The sequence below is a fragment of the Salvelinus alpinus genome, chromosome 7, assembly GCF_045679555.1.
Source record: "Salvelinus alpinus chromosome 7, SLU_Salpinus.1, whole genome shotgun sequence".
NCBI lineage: Eukaryota > Metazoa > Chordata > Actinopteri > Salmoniformes > Salmonidae > Salvelinus > Salvelinus alpinus.
Window position 1 is genome coordinate 22,883,735 of NC_092092.1, and position 24,448 is coordinate 22,908,182.

The window sequence follows — 24,448 nt, forward strand, 5'->3', positions numbered from 1 at the left end:
GAATAATGCATGGTTATGACTATTTATGAGAGGTATATGTATTCACAATTTACAATTTACAAATACACCACCATGGCAGTTTACCAATACATTATTACACAGGAGTGTAATGCCATCAGACTAGAGGAAGTGACTGAATTAGGCCTAAATATTGGATTCTATTAGTTGTCACTTGTCAGTCTGAATAGCCTTGTCGAGTTGAATGATAATGAAGGTTGTTACGCTTGCCCTTCCATTAATATGACATGGTCTGCTGCAGACCTTATCCCAGAATGCCAACTCTGTCAAGTTTTAACAGAATCAAAGAGGTGGGCTCCTATTTCATTAGGATGCCAATGCCTGTGTGACGGGGAGAAGATAGACTCTGTGGAGTTGGGAGCTGTGTGGTAGGTGATATGAGTGATCATTTCAGTTGACTATCAAGCTGTTGTAGTGGCTCAAAGAAAAGAGAAGAAATTAAAAATGGTTGCAAGTGATTGAAATAGGATTTTCTCAACCTTTATGAATTAAGTGTTTATTCTGAAGATTTGTGAGTAGTGTAATCCCTTTGGTTCCTCAAAGAATGTGTCAGACAACAGGCTTCAGTTTGTTTGTCTGTCCATTGATGTCTGGAGGCTGGAAGTTACCATCCAGGTTTTGGCTCACATCAACCTATTCTGTTCTTTGTTGGATTTCGTTCATGGAAAACCTCATGCCAATTAGTATAGCCACCTGGCTTGTTATAAAGCTGAAGGATGGGGATTGAAAAATGTAACCACTTCCAAATTTGATGGATCCTATGGATCCATTGACTGACAGTCCATGACATCAATTTGATAGTTACAAAGTTTTAAAGCTGTATTCTAAATAAATCCCCAAAAGACAACAAATAACTGTGGAGAAAAGTGGCTTTATATTTTGTGTTATAATGGGGTAAGACAAATGTTCTAAGGCATTTTTTTGTTAAATTCTTCAAGGATCAATGGGTATACAGTACGACTAGCCTAATTCCAATGACCATTGAACAGCAGTATTGCAGATTGTACCTTTAAAGAAGCCAAGGGGCAACGTGCCAGCTGGCTGAAGAAACCATCTTGTTTGACCAACATTGCTCAATCACTCTGAGAAAAGGTAGGTAATAGTTCCGGCATTATTTCTAGGTTGAAAATAACAAGGTCCTGGATGGAATTCTGTGCTAGATCCCTGCCTTATCTTCATTTTATTGGTCACATACACATATTCTACAGATGTTATCGCTTGTGTAGCCAAATGCTTATGTTCCTAGCCCCCTCAGTGCAGTAATACCTAACAATTTTAAACAATACACGCACATACCCCCCACACTTTTTTTTTTTTAAATATAGAAATATTAGAACGAGTAATGTCAGAGTCAGGAATATAAATGTATATGTATATCATGGTTTGTATAGACGTTATAGACAGTATATGAATAGAAAAGGTGTGTGCAGCAGTAGTTATATAGGATGAGCTTTGACTGGAATACAGTATATTCATATGAGATGGGTAAAACAGTTAAATAACATCAAATAACAAACATTTATTCCTGGGGAAAAACTGTCCAGAATATGTATCTATCTCATTATCCAGTACATTGTTTCGCTGCTGAAATGGAGGACCTGCTGAATAAGGAGTAAGTCACAGGCAGCAGTATGTCATAGCAGGGTACTGCAATAATACCTCTTACTGGCTCCATGCCTGCCGGCTGAAGAAACCACCTTGTTTTAGGAACATCGCTCAACCACTGCAGCACTGCAGACACGACATGATAGCACATTCATAATTCATGGTCATTTGTTTTTATTGTTTTACCTATGCCAGTGGGTGGCAATGATTACTATTTTTTGAAGATTCTGGGACAATACAAGCAACTGAATGGTAAGAGATCTAGCCTTTTCTCTGTCTGATGAAGCAGCAGTTTTAGTAGGCTTGGTGGTGGTTTTGGGACACAACACTCACTCATGCACACACACAACACTCGCTCGCACACACACGCATGCACACACACACACACACACACTTAGTCCAGCATTTAGTCCTGCACTTAGCCAGAGATACTTGTGTTACGGAGTAGCTTGGAAGAACGGCACTATGTTAGAGATGCGCTATATTAAGCATTCTAGTTGTTGCCAAGGAACCTGTTTGCCTCTGATAAAGACCACATGACTGTTTCTTGCCAATTGCATCAATTTCTATCAATTAAGTATACATCATTTAGTCTTTATTGCAAGTATAAAATACATTTGCATAAAACAAAGCTATAAAACTGTGAAATATGTTAAGAATATTTTATTCTGACAACCAGGGTAGGCTAATATTGACCCAAATGGCTTGAAATCTCTTCTCGGAAGTGTGTGAGCATACTGTATATGAATACAAGTTGTCAGGTTTCTCCAAAAATCAACACATGCATCCTTTGCTTCCATGTGCCCTTGGAGACGAAGAAACTCTTAGTCTGGGCAAATACAACAGAGTGAAATGTAATGGGGCGGGAGTTCTGACATTATTTGTCTTGCTCTCAGCTTCATATATTTCATTACTATGGCAACACAGTCCCATCACAAAACTGCACACTGTGAGAATCCCAAAAACATGACCACTTACCCAAAAAACACATTAAATGAGCAACACAGGACCCTCTCTCTCATTGTAATTGGAAAGTCTATTTTCAGATAAGCATTCATGGCTTATCTTTTTTTTTCGATTCATGTCATGTTTATGAATTTTTCCACATTTTTTTACGTTACAGCCTTAAAAAAAGTGATTAAATTGTTTTTTCCCTCATCAATCTACACACAATACCCCATAATGAAAAGGAAAAACAATAAAAAACTGAAATATCACATTTACATATGTATTCAGACCCTTTACTCATGATGCACCTTTGGCAGCGATTACAGCCTTGTGTTTTTTTGGGTATGACGCTACAAGCTTGGTAAACATGTATTTGGGGAATTTCCCGCATTCTTCTCTGCAGATCCTCTCAAACTCTGTCAGGTTGGATGGGGAGCATTGCTGCACAGCTATTTTCTCTCCACAGTCTCTCCACAGATGTTCGATCGGGTTCAAGTCCGGGCTCTGGCTGGATCACTCAAGGACATTCAGAGATTTGTCCCGAAGCCACTCCTACGTTGTCTTGGCTGTGTGCTTCAAATCAAATCACATTTTATTAGTCACATACACGTGTTTAGCAGACATTATTGCGGGTGTAGCGAACTATTATCATAATTATCGAATAATTATCACGATATTAATCAAATAATGTTTAAAGGGTGAATATCTGCTTCAAACTCAAGAAAACCGTGGTTAGAGCATTGGGCCAGTAACTGAAAGGTTGCTAGATCGAATCCCCGAGCTAACAAGGTAAAAATCTGTCGTTCTACCCCTGAACAAGGCAGTTAACCCACTGTTCCCCGATAGGCCGTCATTGTAAATAAGAAGTTGTTCTTAACAGACTTGCCTAGTTAAATAAAGGTAACTTTTTTTTTTATTATGTGAGCTACACATAAAATTATACTTGAAGGAAAATGTTTCCATGTTCGCGGCCAGGGAGCACGTACCTGGGGTCAATTAAATTGATACGCCTCTTGAAACCTTCCTTTTCGACTGTGCTAATTGGTAGCATGTCCTTAGCAATGCAATGCATAATAGCATTTGTGATGTCTTTGTCTTTTCGATGTTTGCTTGTAGGGCATAAACGCTGTCAGTGTTGACTGCTTCGGGCAAACATCCCTAGATTGGCTGGTGCTTGATGGACGTTTATCAATACCGTTGCACAAACTCAAACTTCCTGCATGTTCCAAAGAAGTGATTTTGCTTCAGATGTTGAAAAAGGTTTGTTGTATTACCAGACTTCGTAGCCACCTGTCGTAGCCACAATTTGTACCAAACATTGCTCTGCTCTTTGTCGGACTTCAAAAAACCAAACCACTTCCAAATTACTGAAACAGTTTAACCCTTTTTATCAATAATTTCTTCATTGGAAGTTGCTCCTTCTCCATGGCTATCACTGCCACTGTTTTCACCTACATCACTCATTTTTCGTGGTTAATAGTGGCTACTCCATCACTCGAGGTGCTAAGTGGTTTTTAGTGGGCGTATACCTCTCCACCTGCATATCGTCACTTCTCCGCACGTTCCTGCTGCGTCACAGAGGTAAAATGGACTGCTGTACCTAATTATTCTATATCGACATTATCGAAAATGAATCTAAACGTTTTTATATCGTTATTGAGGGAAGTAATTACCTCTAATTATTGATATTGATTTATCGCCCAGCCCTAGTTGCTACCTACCCTCACCACCTGGGGGCGGCCCATCAGGAAGTCCAGGATCCATTTGCAGAGGGAGGTGTTTAGTCCCAGGATCCTTAGCTAAGTGATGAGCTTTGAGGGCACTATAGTGTTGAACCCTGAGCTGTAGTCAACGAATAGCATTCTCACGTAGGTGTTCCTTTTGTCCAGGTGTGAAAGGGCACTGTGGAGTGCAATAGAGATTGCTTCATCTGTGGATCTGTTTGAGCGGTATGCAAATTGGAGTGGGTCTAGGGTTTATGGGATAATGGTGTTAATGTGAGCCATTACCAGCCTTTCAAAGCACTTCATGGCTACGGACGTGAGTGCTACAGGTCGGTAGTCATTTAGGCAGGTTACCTTAGTGTTCTTGGGCACAGGGACTATGGTAGTCTGCTTGAAAGATGTTGGTATTACAGACTCAATCAGGGGCATGTTGAAAATGTCAGTGAAGACACCTGCCAGTTGGTCAGCACATACCCGGAGCTCACCTCCTGGTAATCCGTCTGGCCCAGCGGCTTTGTGTATGTTGACCTGTTTAAAAGTCTTACTCACGTCGGCTACGGAGAGCGTGATCACACAGTCGTCCGGAACAGCTGATGCTCTCGTGCATGCCTCAGTGTTGCTTATCTCGAAACGAGCATAGAAGTAATTTAGCTCTTCTGGTAGGCTCGTGTCACTCGGCAGCTCGTGGCTGTGCTTCCCTTTGTAGTCTGTAATAGTTTGCAGGCCCTGCCACATCCAACGAGCGTCGGAGCCGGTGTAGTACGATTCAATCTTAGTCCTGTATTGGCGCTTTGTCTGTTTGATGGATCGTCGGAGGGCATAGCAGGATTTCTTATAAGCTTATAAGAGTCCCGCACCTTGAAAGTGGCACCTCTACCCTTTAGCTCAGTGCGAATGTTGCCTGTAATCCATGGCTTCTGCTTGGGGTATGTACGTACAGTCACTGTGGGAACGACGTCCTTGATGCAATTATTGATAAAGCCAGTGACTGATGTGGTGTACTCCTCAATGCCAATGCCAAGAAGCTGGTTGCACATGTGAAATGCTGATAGAAATTAGGTAAAATTGATTTAAGTTCGCCTGCATTAAAGTCCCCGGCCACTAGTAGCGCCGCTTCTGGATGAGCAATTTCTTGTTTGCGTTCTTAGTGCCAGCGTCGGTTTGTGGTGGTAAATTGACGGCTATGAAAATTATAGAGGAAAACTCTCTTCGTAGATAGTGTGGTCTACAGCTTATTATGAGGTACTCTACCTCAGGCGAGCAATACCTTGAGTCTACCTTAATAACCTGTTTGGGATAGGGGGCAGCATTTTCACGTTCGGATGAAAAACATGCTCAGAGTAAACTGCCTGCTACTCAGGCCCAGAAGCTAATATATGCATATTATTAGTAGATTTGGATAGAAAACACTCTGAAGTTTCTAAAACTGTTTGAATGATGTCTGTGAGTATAACAGAACTCATATGGCAGGTAAAAACCTGAGAGAAATCCAACCAGGAAGTGGGAAATCTGAGGTTTGTAGTTTTTCAAGTCATTGCCTTTCGAATATACAATGTCTATGGGGTCATATTCCCCCTTCTACTGTGAAGGGGGAGCGAATAAGAACTGTTTGACTAAGGGGTCTGGCAGAATGCAATGAGCTAAGTCAGGCGCGCGGCCGTGAGAGCGAGCTGCGTTCCTTTTCATTTCCCCCACTCCTCGTCTTACCGGACGTAGCTGTTTTGTCCTGCTGATGCACGGAAAACCCAGCCAACTGTATATTATCCGTGTCGTTGTTTAGCCAACATAAGATATTACATTTTTATTTGTCCTGTTGGTAGGATAGTCTCGAACGGAGCTCATCCAGTTTATTATCCAGATATTGCACATTGCCCAATAGAACAGATGGTAGAGGCGGGTTACTCACTCGCAGACGAATTCTCACAAGGTACACTGATCTGCGCCCGCTGTATTTCCTTCTTTTCTTCATGCGAATGACAAAGATTTGGGCCTTGTCTGGGAGCAGCATTATGTCCTTCGCATCAGACTCATTAAAACAAATCTTTGTCCAGTTCGAGGTGAGTAATCACTGTTCTGATATCCAGAAGCTCTTTTTGGTCATAAGAGACAGTAGCATCAACACTATGTACAAAATAAGTTACGAATGCGAGAAAAAAAAAACTAAATAGCACAATTGGTTTGGAGCCCGTAAAATGACAGCCACCCCTCCGGTGTCATTTAAGTAACCTGTCTTATGTAACCATACCAAAGGTAACATAACATACTAATTTGAGTGTCCCGGATTTACGCTTACTATGTTATGTCTAGTCTATGAGACAAGGCTGGTTTCATCCAGGTCCCATAACTCGTGCATAAGGGTACTTAGTGCGAGACAAAAACACCTTCAAACTCACACTGTGCAGCCTGCAAGGTGAGAAAATCATTCCTGTCTTGAGCGCCTCAGCCGGACAGCTTCATGCAACAGGTGATTTCTCAAATGTACCCATGATGAACAATAGTGTATTTTGTCGGAATCTCAGCGATAACCCAGCCAAAGACTCGACACCAGTGATCATCACGATTATACTCATGACTCTTCACTCTATCGTGTGTGTGCTTGGTCTGGTGGGGAATGTGCTTGCCATGTGTGTCATTATCAGGTAAGATAATGTTACAGGGTTTGGTTTTCCATTTATATTTCGAGGTTGGACGTTAGCACGTTAGCATGTGGGGCACACGGATTGGTGTCACCTCATTAATCAGTATGTGTTGGTTTGTCATCTCGTTAGTGAGAAGGTGTTTCACCTGGGCTGGCCAACTTTCAGTGGACACCCCATGAGTGTCTTTCAGAACACCTCCTAAAACCCCTTCTGGGTTGAGTGACAATTTCTGGTTCTCTTGCTGGGGAATGTAACAAAATGGGGGGCTCGTCCGGAATCTTGTTTCCCATGAGTATGGTAGTCGCTCTAGTCACCTACTCTGAAGCTGCTGTGCCCAGATATTTGAGTGTTCAAAATACACTTTTGTGGTATAGTTTCTGTCACTGACATCCACCCTCAGAGGTTATAAGATTGTTAAGTAATTTAGAAAGTTGCATAAAAACACAGGCTAATAAAAAAAAGCCATGGACTTTAAGTTGAAAGCATTTGTGGAAAAGCCTACATGGCAGATTCTAGATAAATGTACAAAGGCAATTCTGCTCGTCATTGCAAAGCATTATGACATCAAAGATGCACATGCTGATTCAAAAGCAGTAGTCAAAGAGTTAGCCTATACTGCTTAGGTGGAGGAGGAAATCCTTCCGGAGAAGGAGGATGATGAAAAGGGTCCTATGGGTGGTTGAGTACACCCCATAGAGGTGCAACTGCGAAGGGTAGAACTAAAGGCAAAATGGGAGCAACAGAAATTAGAGTTGGAGCACAGGGAAAGACAAGATGAGCGTGCAGCCCAGCAACAATAATAAGAAAGATAACAGCTAGACTAGAACAAGAACAAGAAGAATGTGCACATGCCATTCGATTAAAAGAGACGGAGCTGGAAGCGCGACAAAGGGAGATAGATCCGGAAGTACTCCGAATCAAGTCAGACCATCCTGCACCCTCAAAAGAGTTTGATCTTGGAACAGCCGGCTTATACCGCCTTTAAATGAAAAGGTGGTGGATGTTCTGTATATTTCACTCTGTTTGAGCAGATTGCCACATCCCTAAAATGTCCGCGAGACATTTGGTCACTGTGTTCTTGTGGGAAAAGCTCCGAAAGTGTATCCTGCTTTTATATCTTGACCAGAGTTTAGATTATGACACTGTTAAAACTGTTATCCTTCGGTCATACGAGTTGGTCCCAGAGGCATACAGACAACAGTTCTGTAAATTATGAAAGACAGAATCACTAAGCCATGTTAAGTTTGCAAGGGAACAAGCATGTTAAAAATATATACAATGCTCAAAAAAATAAAGGGAACACTTAAACAACACAATGTAACTCCAAGTCAATCACACTTCTGTGAAATCAAACTGTCCACTTAGAAAGCAACACTGATTGACAATAAATTTCACATGCTGTTGTGCAAATGGAATAGACAACAGGTGGAAATTATAGGCAATTAGCAAGACACCCCCAATAAAGGAGTGGTTCTGCAGGTGGTGACCACAGACCACTTCTCAGTTCCTATGCTTCCTGGCTGATATTTTGTTCACTTTTGAATGCTGGCGGTGCTTTCACTCTAGTGGTAGCATGAGACGGAGTCTACAACCCACACAAGTGGCTCAGGTAGTGCAGCTCATCCAGGATGGCACCTCAATGGGAGCTGTGGCAAGAAGGTTTGCTGTGTCTGTCAGCGTAGTGTCCAGAGCATGGAGGCGCTACCAGGAGACAGGCCAGTACATCAGGAGACGTGGAGGAGGCAGGACCGCTACCTCAGCAGCAGGACCGCTACCTCCGCCTTTGTGCAAGGCGGAGCAGGAGGAGCACTGCCAGAGCCCTGCAAAATGACCTCCAGCAGGCCACAAATGTGCATGTGTCTGCTCAAACGGTCAGAAACAGACTCCATGAGGGTGGTATGAGGGCCCGACGTCCACAGGTGGGGGTTGTGCTCACAGCCCAACACCGTGCAGGACGTTTGGCATTTGCCAGAGAACACCAAGATTGGCAAATTCGCCACTGGCGCCCTGTGCTCTTCACAGATGAAAGCAGGTTCACACTGAGCACATGTGACAGAGTCTGGAGATGCCGTGGAGAACGTTCTGCAGCCTGCAACATCCTCCAGCATGACCGGTTTGGCGGTGGGTCAGTCATGGTGTGGGGTGGCATTTCTTTGGGGGGCCGCACAGCCCTCCATGTGCTCGCCAGAGGTAGCCTGACTGCCATTGGGTACCGAGATGAGATCCTCAGACCCCTTGTGAGACCATATGCTGGTGCGGTTGGCCCTGGGTTCCTCCTAATGCAAGACAATGCTAGACCTCATGTGGCTGGAGTGTGTCAGCAGTTCCTGCAAGAGGAAGGCATTGATGCTATGGACTGGCCCGCCCGTTCCCCAGACCTGAATCCAATTGAGCACATCTGGGACATCATGTCTCGCTCCATCCACCAACGTCACGTTGCACCACAGACTGTCCAGGAGTTGGCGGATGCTTTAGTCCAGGTCTGGGGGGAGATCCCTCAGGAGACCATCCGCCACCTCATCAGGAGCATGCCCAGGCGTTGTAGGGAGGTCATACAGGCACGTGGAGGCCACACACACTACTGAGCCTCATTTCGACTTGTTTTAAGGACATTACATCAAAGTTGGATCAGCCTGTAGTGTGGTTTTCCACTTTAATTTTGAGTGTGACTCCAAATCCAGACCTCCATGGGTTGATACATTTGATTTCCATTGATAATTTTTGTGTGATTTTGTTGTCAGCACATTTAACTATGTAAAGAAAAAAGTATTTAATAAGAATATATCATTCATTCAGATCTAGGATGTGTTATTTTAGTGTTCCCTTCATTTTTTTGAGCAGTGTATATATTTCACCTTTATTTAACCAGGTAGGCCAGTTGAAAACAAGTCCCAGGTTGTTATAACCTACAGCTCCCAGACAAGTGTCCTGATGGTCCTGATGGTTAGTGGCCTAGCCTACCGTTAGGTTAGTCTTTGTAAATTCCATGATAGGCTAATAGGAAAATCAACTGACAGTAACCCGCCATAAAAGGGGATACAAAGAGGAACCTGTTGCCTTTTAGATAATGTAGAACATTATGCTGTAAATGTAAAGAAACAGGTTGTTGATAGACTAATATGGCAACACTTTCAATAATTATTCTAAAGAGAGCATGTGAAGGAATGGCACCGTGAGTTAGGAGCACGTAAGTCATGATATTGATCTGTAAATGGCTACATTATTCAGCCTGTGTAATTCATTAGGGAATATATTACAACTATATGCTGAAGGCCATTCTTAAAAATTACAATATTATATTGCAATTTTTTTGAATAGGCTATCAGTGTGTAATTTCCGTGTGTACCGTGTGTAATTTCATTTAGCCTAGTCACAACGGACTGCTGCAAAAGAGAGCATTTTATTGCAATCACATGTCAGTCAGGCAATTACATGCCATCAAAATTCCAAGAAAAACGTGAGATGGACGATCCGAAACTAACGGATTTGGATTCGGCTATAATGCAACGGATTTCCAGACCCATGTGGAGTCACCATCATAACATTAGCTGTCAAATAAACCATTGATGTGGCACAGTAGGAAGCAATTGGCTACATAGAAGTTTGACATCATTTGTCAGTATTGGTATTTAACTCTCATAAACACTTTACTTTGAGAACATAGAGAGATATTTTAAGGAGCATATGCCCCACCCCCAAAATGTATGTCAAAAAGTACTGTTATTTCGCAACAACTGTAGCCTGCTACTACAGTATACTTACATTGTTATTACACTGAACCTGGCTGTATGTTAGTAAATACAGTTGAAGTCAGAAGTTTACATACACTTAGGTTGGAGTCATTAAAACTCATTTTTCAACAACTCCACAAATTTCTTGTAAACAAACTATAGTTTTGGCAAGTCGGTTAGGACATCTACTTTGAGCATGGCACAATACATTTTCCAACAATTGTTTACGGACAGATTTCTTCACTTATAATTCACTGTATCACAATTCCAGTGGGTCAGAAGTTTACATATACTAAGTTGACTTTCTTTAAACAGCTTGGAAAATTCCAGAAAATTATGTCATGGCTTTAGAAGCTTCTGATAGGCTAATTGACACTATTTGAGTCAATTGGAGGTGTACCTGTGGATGTATTTCAGGCCTACCTTCAAGCTCAGTGCCTCTTTGCTTGACATCATGGGAAAATCTAAAGAAATCAGCCAATTGTAGACCTCCACAAGTCTGGTTCATCCTTGGGAGCAATTTCCAAACGCCTGAAGGTACCACGTTCATCTGTACTATAAACACCATGGGACCACGCAGCCATCATACCGCTCAGGAAGGAGACGCATTCTGTCTCCTAGAGATGAACGTACTTTGATGCGAAAAGTGCAAATCAATCCCAGAACAACAGCAAAGGACCTTGTGAAGATGCTGGAGGGAACAGGTACAAAGGTATCTATATCCACAGTAAAACGAGTCCTATATCAACATAACCTGAAAGGCCGCTCAGCAAGGTAAAAGCCACTGCTCCAAAACCGCCATAAAAAAGCCAGACTACGGTTTGCAACTGCACATGGGGACAAAGATCGTACTTTTTGGAGAAATGTCCTCTGGTCTGATGAAACAATAATATAACTGTTTTGCCATAATGACCATCATTATGTTTGGAGGAAAAAGGAGGAGGCTTGCAAGCCGAAGAACACCATCCCAACCGTGAAGCACGGGGGTGGCAGCATCATGTTGTTGGGGGTGCTTTGCTGCAGGAGGGACTGGTGCACTTCACAAAATAGATGGCATCATGAGAGGGAAAATTATATGGATATATTGAACATCTCAAGACATCAGTCAGAAAGTTAAAGCTTGGTCACAAATGGGTCTTCCAAATGGACAATGACCCCAAGCATACTTCCAAAGTTGTGGGAAAATGGCTTAGGGACAAAGTCAAGGTATTGGAGTGTCCATCACAAATCCTTGACCTCAGTCCTATATAAAATGTGTGGGCAGCACTGAAAAAGCGTGTGCGAGCAAGGAGGCCTAAAAAACCTAACTCAGTTACACCAGCTCTGTCAGGAGGAATCGGCCAAAATTCTCCCAAATTATTGTGGGATGCTTGTAGAAGGCTACCCGACACGTTTGACCCAAGTTAAACAATTTAAAGGCAATGCTACCAAATACTAATTGAGTGTATGTAAACTTCTGACCCACTGGGAATGTGATGAAAGAAATGAAAGCTGAAATAAATCATTCTCTCTACTATTATTCTGACATTTCAATTTCTTAAAATAAAGTGGTGATCCTAACTGACCTAAGACAGGGAATTTTTACTAGGATATAATGTCAGGAATTGTGAAAAACTGAGTTTAAATGTATTTGGCTAAGGTGTATGTAAACTTCCGACTTCAACTGTAGGTATTAGGGTCACAGGTACAGTCAGACCTCACCACTCAAGAAGGACTTGGTGTAGCCATACCCTGGCCTATACCCTTTCACAGAAGAATAATTCACTAGGGTAATGGCTCAAGATAAATGTATTGCAAGAGGAGCCCTTGATCGGCCCTTGTGAGACTGAGCAGCAGACTGGCCTGCATGTAGACTGGCCTGCAATGTCAGGAATTGTGAAAAACTGAGTTTAAATGTATTTGGCTAAGGTGTATGTAAACTTCCGACTTCAACTGTAGGTATTAGGGTCACAGGTACAGTCAGACCTCACCACTCAAGAAGGACTTGGTGTAGCCATACCCTGGCCTATACCCTTTCACAGAAGAATAATTCACTAGGGTAATGGCTCAAGATAAATGTATTGCAAGAGGAGCCCTTGATCGGCCCTTGTGAGACTGAGCAGCAGACTGGCCTGCATGTAGACATTGAGAGGATGGATTGGCCATGAGACTGCTGATAGCTTTACATGGTAACATGTTACTTTTTATATTTATTTTTTATTAAACAGCTTCACTAATGTCCTTGATATTATACCGAAGCAGTTGAGAGCCTAAAGCCTTGAATTATTGGAGCATCTCGATTCACCAGCCAAAATCCCACACTGGGATTGAAAGATGCTCAAAGTCAACCGTAAATCAATGCTGTTACTCAGAAATGTCTTCCTCAGCCGGGGGTGTTTGTAGTAGGATTAGTAGTACATAAGCATTCGCCTGCTTCATTTATTCTTTGATCAATAAGAGGATGTGATGACCAACTGATCTCTGCTGATGACATACAGTAGTCTAAGAGTCCTGGGTCGAGTTCAGTCTTATTCAGACGTACTACCACCTGAACTTGTTCAGTAAGAATACAGATGTTCGTCATCCACAGCACAACTTTTGGTAAGGTGTTCCCCACTGACATGACCCCAACCATCCTCTGACAGCCAATGATGATGCTTTTCCATTGTCTTAAGACACAACCTTCACATACACCACTCCATCAGAATCTTCTCTCTCACTTGTTTGCAAGCCCTGTTTTTTAAGAAAGGACTACATTACAGTAAACGACAGAGACAACGCTGGAAAATGAAATTGCATTTTTCACACAGAAACGTCTTTAGCATGAGAGATCCAGGTTGCATTGACCCCAAGGCAAGTACACTTCAGTGGAGTTTGTAATTCACTTATGAACATGGCCGGACTAACCACATCATGGGCCCTGGGCAAAAACATTTTGGGGCACCCTCATGGCGGTGGAGAAGCAAAAAGCTTTCTTCCTGCTATTCTAGAAATGTTTCCATGGTTTATGCAATGTCTAGCCTTTTGCGGGTCCTACGCAAGATTTGTTGGGGGCCTCCCCTCTTGCCGCCAAAATAATATCAAGGCACTGTTCATGAAACAAACTGTCAGTGAACAGTCAGCTGCTGAGCTTTCTAATTTTTTATTATTTTATTATTGCTGACCACAGAATTAGCACAACTAAATAAAAAATTAAAATACAGATTTTCGAGATTGCACCTTAGGTATTCTTCAGTTCAAACTCCCAACCATCAGTTGAGAGTCCAACTGTTTTCCTCAAATCAAAGTTTATTAGTCATATACACAGTTACCACAGTGGGTTCTGGGCCCCAGGCGTATGTCTCTTTTTGTCGAGAAACTTTTTGTGGAAGGTGCTATGCAGTACACAGACCCCCTCGCGCACTCAACGTCGTCGAGATACGTCGAATTTCCTTGAATCTTTTATTAAAGAATGTGAAACAATGTTGTGTCTGTTTGCTGCTTTTCATTAAATCATGCATAGCTGTTCTTTATATGACCTGAAATAAATGTGTTCATATGTACATGTGTTCGTATGGGCAGAATATCATTATCATGCGGAAAAAGGCCGACATTTGGACGTTTCAATTAAAAAACACCCTGTCACATGACTATAAAATGGAAACATTGTGATTTGAGATTTTAGAGGCACAAAGTAACCATCATCATCATTATCATTATTCACATCATTCCAATCATTCTAATTCAATCAAGTCACAATTATCAGCCTTCATATTGACATCAATGAGCAGGCTTTCCAAGTGAGGAGAGACATGGCTAGGCCTACCAACAGAAAACACCTGAAAAACTAAAAGGATTTTGACATTTGGACCACAGAATCCAATGTTTAAATAAAACGTGTAATAAGTCAATTTAAAATAGGACTATGTCAATTTGGCCTATGTTGTTTCATTTGGAATCGTTATGATCCAGAAATGGTTGGCTATTTCAAAAGAACAGAGTACCATATTTGAGTTGACTGTATAAGCTATTATACTACAGACCTAGCTTCAACTGTAGCCCTTTCCTGCAGTCAAAAAAGCACCCCCTTTGGCCTCAAGGGGGGACTGTTATCAATATTTTTCTTAATTTCCTCATTAATAAAGATAATTTATTACCTCAATGAAAATCAGGTGTTTCTATGTCAAACAGTTTTGTTATATTTCAGTCTTCTGTCATGTATATAACATGTAATATTGGAATGCAACCTCAATATTGAATACATTTCAACTCTATATCTGTCACGCCCTGACCTTAGTTATCTTTGTTTTCTTTATTATTTTGGTTAGGTCAGGGTGTGACAAGGGTGGTTGGTTTAGTTTTTGTATTGTCAAGGTGTTTTGGCCTTGTCTAGGGTTTTTGTATATCTATGGGTTTTTTGTATGTCTAGGTATATGTAGGTCTATGGTGGCCTGAATTGGTTCCCAATCAGAGGCAGCTGTTTATCGTTGTCTCTGATTGGGGATCCTATTTAGGTTGCCATTTTCCATTTTGGTGTTGTGGGTTGTTATTCTATGTTTAGTTGCCTGTTTTGCACTAGACATATTTGCGTCACGGTTCGTTTTGTTGTTTTCTTAGTTTGTTAAGTATTCTTCGTTCATTAAAAGAGTTATGTACTCTTATCACGCTGCGCCTTGGTCTCCTCTTTACGACGACCGTGACAATATCTGACATGGTACAGGTGTCTCCATTTTTTTAAGCCCATAATCATGTGTGTGAGGTGTATACTTTTGTTTAAAAATAGATTTGTTTAAGACCAAGAATCACTCTGTGTGACCCTGATTTAGCCCACTGCAGTAAACGGTTTCTAAGGCAAGGGCATCTTTTTAAACCATTTTGATACTCACATCGTCTTGATAATATGAATGAGAATGTAGTCCATTTTGTTTTCGAAACCCGTATCTCTTCCCATTGTTCCCATTTTCAATAAAAATAATATAACATTGGAATGTTGTAAAGTGCTACCCTACCCTGCCTGGCAAGGACAGAATAGAATAAATGACAAGAAAATAAATATTTTTAGCTTTTGAACCTGCTTTTAAAATGCTATAAGCCTACGTTTGTTGCCTGTATAGTTTGGACTATCCTTTTCGTAACATATGAAACATTAAAACATCTTAGAAAAACTTTGCGTGCTATATATCACAACCGCTGATCACTTCACTGTCATTCAGAGAAAAAAAAATCTGAATCAGCTGATGATTGTTGATACAGGGTTCAAGTTCAATGTCTAATTTCACAGATACATGCTTATTATATTGGAAGACAAACAACACTGCCATTTATACAAGGAAGTGTTTTATGTCACATGATTTTGGACATGTAAAATGTTATTATAATGTATTAAAATGTTAAATTTCCATGATGCCCAAAAGACTGTTCTAGTTTTAGGAATACATATTTAGATGTAAAATAATAATAGGCACACAAACTAAAGAAATCTATTTGAGTATTTTATTAACTTAAGATTGTCACCAAGACAGGCACACAGTCCAGACAGACAAACAGTACAGTAGGCTATACATTGCACAAGAAGACTATAGGCTGTTTTAAGATACAGTATTTAAGAGAATGAATGCAAATGTATGCTGCTAATGGACAATAACTAGGTCCAATTCATTACTTTTGAAACTATCCTCTTTGAACTGCCGGATCTGAATAAATGGGTTGGATGGGTGGCTTTGATTGTCCAGCAATCAAATTGCAAGTCGTTCATATGTAATAATCTAAATATTCTGCTTAAAAAGATCTTGCACTGCTACCCTCAGCATTCATTATTCATAGAGAAGGTCGGAACAAGCTGCAATGGAACCCTAATTTATCCTCTCTGTGCTGGGGGCAGTATTGAGTAGCTTGGATGAATAAGGTGCCCAGAGTAAACTGCCTGCGCCTCAGTCCCAGTTGCTAATATATGCATAGTATTAGTATATTTGGATAGAAAACACTCTGAAGTTTCTAAAACTGTTTGAATGATGTCTGTGAGTATAACAGAACTCCTATGGCAGGCAAAAACCTGAGAAAAAATCCAACCAGGAGCTGGGAAATCTGAGGTTGGTCGATTTTCAACTCAGCCCCTATTGAAGATACAGTGGGATATTGGTCATGTTGCACTTCCTAAGGCTTCCACTAGATGTCAACCGTCTTTAGAAACTTGTTTGAGGCTTCTACTGTAAAGGGGGGCTGAATGAGAGGGGATTGAGTCAGAGGTCTGGCAGAGTGCCAGGAGCTGGTCACGCGCATTCACATGAGAGGTAGCTCCCGTTCCATTAGCTTTTTCTGAAGACAAAGGAATTCTATTGAAGATTTATGTTAAAAACATCCAAAAGATTGATTCTATACATCGTTTGACATGTTTCTACGGACTGTAACGGAACTTTTTGACATTTCGACTGCAACTAGTGAATGCGCTTCGTGAGTTTTGATTTGTTCCCCAAACGGGCTAACAAAAGTAGCTATTTGTACATAAATGATGGACATTATCGAACAAATCAAGCATTTATTGTGGAACTGGGATTCCTGGGAGTGCATTCTGATGAAGATCATCAAAGGTAAGTCAATATTTATAATGTTATTTCTGACTTCTGTTGACTGCACAATATGGCGGATATCTTTTTGTCTTGATTGGGCTCTGAGCGCCGACCTCAGATTATTGCATGGTTTGCTTTTTCCGTAAAGCTTTTTTGAAATCTGACACAGCGGTTGCATTAAGGAGAAGTGGATCTAAAATTCCATGTATAAAACTTGTATCTTTGATCAACGTTTATTATGAGTATTTCTGGAAATTGATGTGGCTGTCTAAAATCACCGGATGTTTTTGGAACTACTGAACATAACGCGCTAATGTATACTGAGATTTTTTGATATAAATATGAACTTTACCGAACAAAACATACATGTATTGTGTAACATGAAGTCCTATGAGTGTCATCTGATGAAGATCATCAAAGGTTAGTGATTCATTTTATCTCTATTTCTGCTTTTTGTGACTCCTGTCTTTGGCTGGAAAAATGGCTGTGTTTTTCTGTGATTTGGCGGTGACCTAACATAATCGTTTGTGGTGCTTTCGCTGTAAAGCCTTTTTGAAATCGTACACTGTGGTGGGATTAACAACAAGATTACCTTTAAAATGGTATAAGATACTTGTATGTTTGAGGAATTTTAATTATGAGATTTCTGTTGTTTGAATTTGGCGCCCTGCACTTTCACTGGCTGTTGTCATATCGATCCCGTTAACCATAAGAAGTTTTTTTTAAATCCTGGCGCATGAAGACTACACCTACAGACAGGAACAACAGACCGCAAATAAGTCCTTCTGGAAGTGCACCGTATATGATGCTTTCAAATGCAGAGGTCGCAAAGCCCTCACTGATGGGGTTATCCCCTTATAAAAAAAGTCCTACAGGAATCCTGCACCAAAAAATTCTAAAGGAATCCTGCATGATATATATCCTGCAGGATTCCTTTAGACCCATTTCAGTTGAAGGCATGCAGTTGTACAACTGACTAGGTATCCCCCCTTTCTCTTTCCCTTATTTGCGGTCTGTTGTGTCCGTATAGGAAATAGGAAGAACTGCAGGATATCCCACAAGATTTCCGGGGCAACTTTCCTGTAGGACAATTCCTGCAGGGTCCTGTAGGAATCATGCAGGTAGTCCTTCAGGAAAACAATCCTGCAGGAATCCTGCAGAATATATATCCTGCATAATATCCCATATTCAAGGGCCATTTTCCTGTAGCACAACCTGCTAGATTCCTTCCTCATCCTTCAGAGAATTTCATGTAGAACAATCCACATTCTTTAAAAAATATGGACAGATTGCACAAGATATAAGATTGCATGGAAATGTTATTATCCAATGAAGCAACAGCTGACATGTTTGATTGCCCATTTCACCAGCACTGCATAAAAGAGGATTCCTAGGAGATAAAAAAATGAAATTGAATAAATATGGTCACATCACATGAACATCTTATGTGTATTGGTGTGAAGGGAAACGGATGTCTGCAATGGTAAACTTGTAATGACAGACGCTGGGAGACAAGAAGCAAGTAAAGGGAGTGAATATTTAAGGAATAAACAGACAAGAAACAAAACACGAACAGCGTCTGGACAAGGAACACATAACGACATTAATGCTGACTCGGCAAAGAAACTGAGGAAGTGACAGATATAGGGGAGGTAATTAATAACGTGATGAGTCCAGGTGAGTCCAATGAAGCGCTGATGCGCGTAACGATGGTGACAGGTGTGCGTAATGATAGGCAGCCAGGCGACCTCGAGCGCCAGAGAGGGGGAGCGGGAGCAGACGTGACAAAACTTGGTGATAGTTGGTTTTAATATGGCTGGTACACCAAAAACATCTGTGTATGCTTGTGTTGTAGGCTCCGTTTTAAAGGGAGAAATAAGAGGCTGAAACTGTGTGGTGTTACCTTCGCCTAAATAGCTGTCCAGTGCTGCCTCCTTTGGTAGTCAGTCTGACTGTTGTTTATAGGCCCTGTCTTAACTGGGGAGAACAGGAGAGAGATGAGAGGGGAAGAGTTCACAGGATGCAACAGCAGAAACTGTGTGTGTGTGTGTGTGTGTGTGTGTGTGTGTGTGTGTGTGTGTGTGTGTGTGTGTGTGTGTGTGTGTGTGTGTGTGTGTGTGTGTGTGTGTGTGTGTGTGTGTGTGTGTGTGTGTGTGTGTGTGTGTGTGTGTGTGTGTGTGTGTGTGTGTGTGTGTGTGTGTGTGTGTGTGTGTGTGTGTGACTTAACAACTAACAGTTAGGTCGTACTTACCAGAATAGTACTGTCGTGTCTTTGGCTATGCCAGATTAATTGCTATGACATACTATTCTATAAAATAATTTCTCCGTAATTAATATTACCTGATTGAACTAATCATGTAAATGTAATTAACTAGAGAGGGACACCACAAAATAATATTTATAGAGCTGTTATCTTCCGAATAAACTCTTAAAGACAGTCAACATTAATCGTCATCTTATTCAGTCTCATCTGAAAGTTGTAAATCCTTGGTTATCTGCAAGAATCCTGGCTAACAAGTTGAATCAGCAATACAAAATTGGGTTTAATGATTTATTTACTAAATACCTAACTAATCACACAGAATCACACATACACAATTAAATCATAACTTGATTACAAATTGCCGTCATAAAGGAAAACGTCCCTAGCGGGCGGAATAGATATGACAGCTTGTTACACAAAGGAAAGGGGGCTGGGTTTTGGTGAAAGAGCGGGAGACTGGAACAGAGGCGAAGCTGTGCTATCGTAAATACAGTATCTTATGCATTCTAAATTACCGCCCATTTGGAAAAGGAAAATGCAATAAATATTTACTCTGAGCTGCGCTTCAGTAGGTTGGTGGTAGATGGAAGACCGTGTTGCCAAACCGAGTCCTCTGTCCTTTGAAGAATGTCTCTGGTGGTCACTGGATACGTTGTAGTAACGTCATTGTGTAGTAGACGGGATACTCTGACTGTCCTTCCTAACCTGCGTTTGTAGCAGCTGTTGCTAACTCAACGGCTAGGAGGTATCACTTCTGTAGTGAATACGAGTTCAAAGTTCATACCATTCACAACCAAAGTTCATGCTGATGTTGGCTTAGTTCTGTAGTTATTATCTGAACCATTCTGACATGGGATCGTCATCCTCATATCCTTGGAACAGAAGGTTATATTTTTGTCAATGGCTTTATATAGTGGAGGGAGAGGGGTGTAACCCATGTCTCTTCACAGGGGCGGGCCCCTGGTTGAGCAGAGGCCCAAACTTATGAAAACCCAAATCTCTCATTTGGAAGCTAAAATTACATTTCATCTCTTCACAAATAATTTCATATTCAAACATTTCAATTAAACAACAATTCCATGTGAATCAGATACCTCTGATGTTAAGACTTTCCACAGTAGAGTTTATGTCATTCTATCATTGATGAGAATGTGTCAGAGGGCAACCGAACTGACATAATATACCTTAAGTACCACCGCATATGTTCAGTTGGTCGGATTACCAGAATATAGTTCATTTCCCCCCAACTTCTGATGTTCCCAGAATCTCTATGTTAACCAAAGGGGCTTTCTAATGTCACATCAGTAGGGAAGAGGAACGGGGGAGGGGGGAAAGAGGTATTTATGACTGTCATAAACCTACCCCCAGGCCAACGTCATGACAGTACTTACTATCATAAATACAACTCAATGAAAGGGGTCGTACTAGGAACAGAAAAATACTTGATTGTTGTTAAACATCATTATTAAGCTCATATATGCATTATTACTAATAGGCTGTCAACTCAGTCACATGGGTAATGATTTGCCTATGTAATGATATACTATTAAACATGTTTAAAAAAATGTTGAAGGCATAACTTCCCTTTTCCTTTTATTAAATATTGATGATCTTTTCTCTCTATGCTGAAATAAAAAAAAGTGTATCTCATTGGTCCGAACCATGCAAAAGAGCTCATTGAAGTTAGAACACTGAAAAGCTCAGGTCTTGTGGAGCACCCCACACCAGGCTCTGTTCCAGAAGACAAAGTAAAAAAGCTGAGGAGGGGAAGCGAAGCAAAGTAGGGGTTATACTATAACTGAAAAAGGTCAGTTGGGGTTAAGAGAAACATCGCCTGTGTATGCAGTCACTACTGCATGTCGCTCTGGATAAGAATGTCAGCAAAATGACAAAAAATGTAAATAGCATAAGAACACGATATATGCCATGGGAAAATGTGTAGAATTGCAGGAAATTAGTTTTAAAACTGTAGTTTGTCTCTCAGCACCATGATAATATATGTAGAATTGCAGGAAACTAGATTTAAAACTGTAAAATGTTCTCCTCCCCATGGCAAAATGTGTAGAATTTCAGGAAATTGCTTTAAAACAGCTACATGTTGTCTCTGCAGGCTAGAGGGCTTCTAAAACCATGCCATTGGTCACGCCTACTACCATCCTTGGGGAAACACTGTTCTGGGTATCTTGGTTAACTATTTTAATCTCCTTGTCAATGCCCTCTTACCTATTCTGCCCATTCATTTCATCTAGCCTATAGGCCTAGTTATGGAATTGAAGGCCTACCTCCAAGAACCTACGCCAGTCCCAAGACGGATGAAAAGGAGATGACCACGGGTCAACAACAAGAAAGGTAGCTACTGTATGATTTTCATAACGTACCTATATGGAATTAAAACAGTCTATACTAAAACTGTCTACTGATAATGACGATTGGTTGTATTTTGTCTGTGTTATATCCTTTATCATCTCATCAACATCTACCCTCCTTAGATTGGAAGAGGAAAATGGCTTATAAGCCGTGGCTACGAGTATTCCACTCAGGTAAAACAGCATAGCAGTGCTACACACTCACTTCTTTCTGAAATGTTACTGACAGTTGCAACTGTCACCTGACATACATGGCTACTCCCCATAGGACACCACGTCCAAGAACGGCGTCGATCGCCACGGGACCCCAGACCGCCAGCATCCGTCCATTCAGGTAAACAACATAGCAATTGAAATTGCATGAACTTAGAATGTAGACTGACACTATTAAACAGTAGGGAATTGAACTCTCAAACTTTGTGGTGAAAAGTAACTGCAATGATCACTTGGGTAAAATGGGAATGTATCCATTAGGTAAAATGGGAATGTAGTTCCTCAACAGGTCAGATATTTGGGGATAGTGTTTAAAATATCCACTGTGCAATATATTTAATACTGAGTGCCTAACAGAGACTCACACGGTCACATTTTTGTAAAACTTGGTATGTCTTGGCCAGGATCAAACACTCAACCTTCTGACTTCAAAACAGAAACTCTTACCACAAGACTACAGGGTAGACTCAATACATGGGAACAATACCAAAGTACAGGTTGATGACTGAGAGGTTCAAGTAGTCAACAGTTTTTGTTGGCTGTCTTCTCCTCTGTTTCATTATTCTCCTCCTGCATTTGTCTACTTTCTGTTCCACTGTCTGTTTCTTAGTGATCTGCCTTACTTCATTTTAACACTACGGCTGTAAGCCTCCTTCTGACCAGGGTATCTGTTGTGTTTACAAGGAGACAACGCAGGTGGGGAAAACACAGATGGACAAGGCAGGGACATCATAAATCAAGTTGGAGGACAAGGAGGGAGGAGAAAAGGCCAAATCTATCCAAATGCAAAAATAACTGAAGATGAGTCTCTGCTCTCAATACTCTGCTCTAAGACATACAACCACCAAGATAGCTCTTAGTGATTTATTGGACATTATAAATCTCCATTGTCCAGAGGGGACACACAGCGTTTCCAACAGTCTCTACAGGTTTATTAAGTATTTTGACTGTAATGACACTTTTGAAATGCAGTATATTTGTCCAACATGCCAGTATTTATATTTGGCAGTGAAGTGCCAGATCATTGCTCATCATGTGGTTGCCTCCCTGGGGATGTGCCATCTCTTGTTAAGAGTGGATCAGTGTTCATGAAATTGTCAGTCAAAAAGCAACTAGAGGAAAAGTTATCAGACCCCAAATTCTGTGACGCATTAGAATATAAGTATTGTAGGTCCAAGAGCAGCCCAGATAGTATAGATGACATCTATGATGGTGCACTATGCAAGTCAATAGATGCCCTTAATGACACTGATTTAATTAACCTTTCACTCTTAGAATGTGGATGGAGTTACAATATTCATGTCCTCTCCCTTTCACATCTGGCCCCTACAAGTCACAGTTAACGAACTTCTCCCGAACCTAAGAGCGAAGCACATCATTCTTGTGGGGCTGTGGTTCGGGCCAGAGTCCAGAAATTAATTATTTCCTTCAGCCCTTTGTGGATGAGTTTGTTTCACTTGAGGGTGAGAGCTTGACATGCCAGTTGAGAGGGACACCCACAAATGTGCGTGTGTACAGTTGACTATGTATTTGTGATTCCCCTGCTCGCCGCAAAGTACAGAATATCAAACAATTCAATGGTGAACATGGGTACAACTGGTGCTATCACAAAGGAGAAGTGGCAGAAAAGGGTAATGGGTTCACTAGAGTGTATCCGCTTGAGAGTGAGCCAGAGCCACGCACAGACACTAAAACCCGCTGAGAGGTTGCCTTGGTGGTAGAGTCAGGGAACATTATACATGGTGTTAAGGGCCCATCTCCTTTAATGTTCATTACTGTTTTAAACATGATTGCAGGGTTTGCTTTTGATTACATGCACAGCATCTTGCTTGGCATATGTCGGCAAATGACTACACTGTGGTTTGAGTCCAAATATCACCCTGAGTCCTGGTACATTGGAAGTGAAATAGAGCACAAAAACAAAATATTGCTTGAAACCACCTGTAAATGTGACAAGACCACCACGCTCAATTCATTTACTCAAATATTAGGAAGGCCACAGAGTTCTGACACTTCTTGCTGCTCTATAGTCTCTCTGTTTAAATGGGATTTTACCCAGGCAGTACTTACACCATTTACTGCTACTGGTGCAGGGTACCTATTGTCTACTGAAAGACACAGTTACCTCTCATAACATTGCCATGGCTGAGATGTTCTTTCGAGAATGTGTTATTAGGTTTGAACAATTGTATGGGAAATGTCATATCAGCTACAATGTCCACATACCTTTACATGCACCTACATCTGTCCAAAACTGGGGACCTTTGTGGGATCAAAGTGCATTCATCTTTGAAAGTAGTAATGGGAGACTACAGTGAGGGAAAAAAGTATTTGATCCCCTGCTGATTTTGTACGTTTGCCCACTGACAAAGAAATGATCAGTCTATAATTTTAATGGTAGGTTTATTTGAAGTGAG

At 41.1% G+C, this 24,448-nt stretch overlaps 1 long non-coding RNA gene across 1 annotated transcript; it reads left to right on the forward strand.

The window, feature by feature from the left end:
- Positions 1 to 1,678: 1,678 nt before the first annotated feature.
- Positions 1,679 to 24,448, forward strand: LOC139580607 (uncharacterized). The gene is made up of 5 exons (XR_011676075.1): positions 1,679 to 1,875; positions 21,702 to 21,801; positions 21,942 to 21,992; positions 22,087 to 22,152; positions 22,716 to 24,448. It is a non-coding gene; the product is annotated as an uncharacterized lncRNA (long non-coding RNA).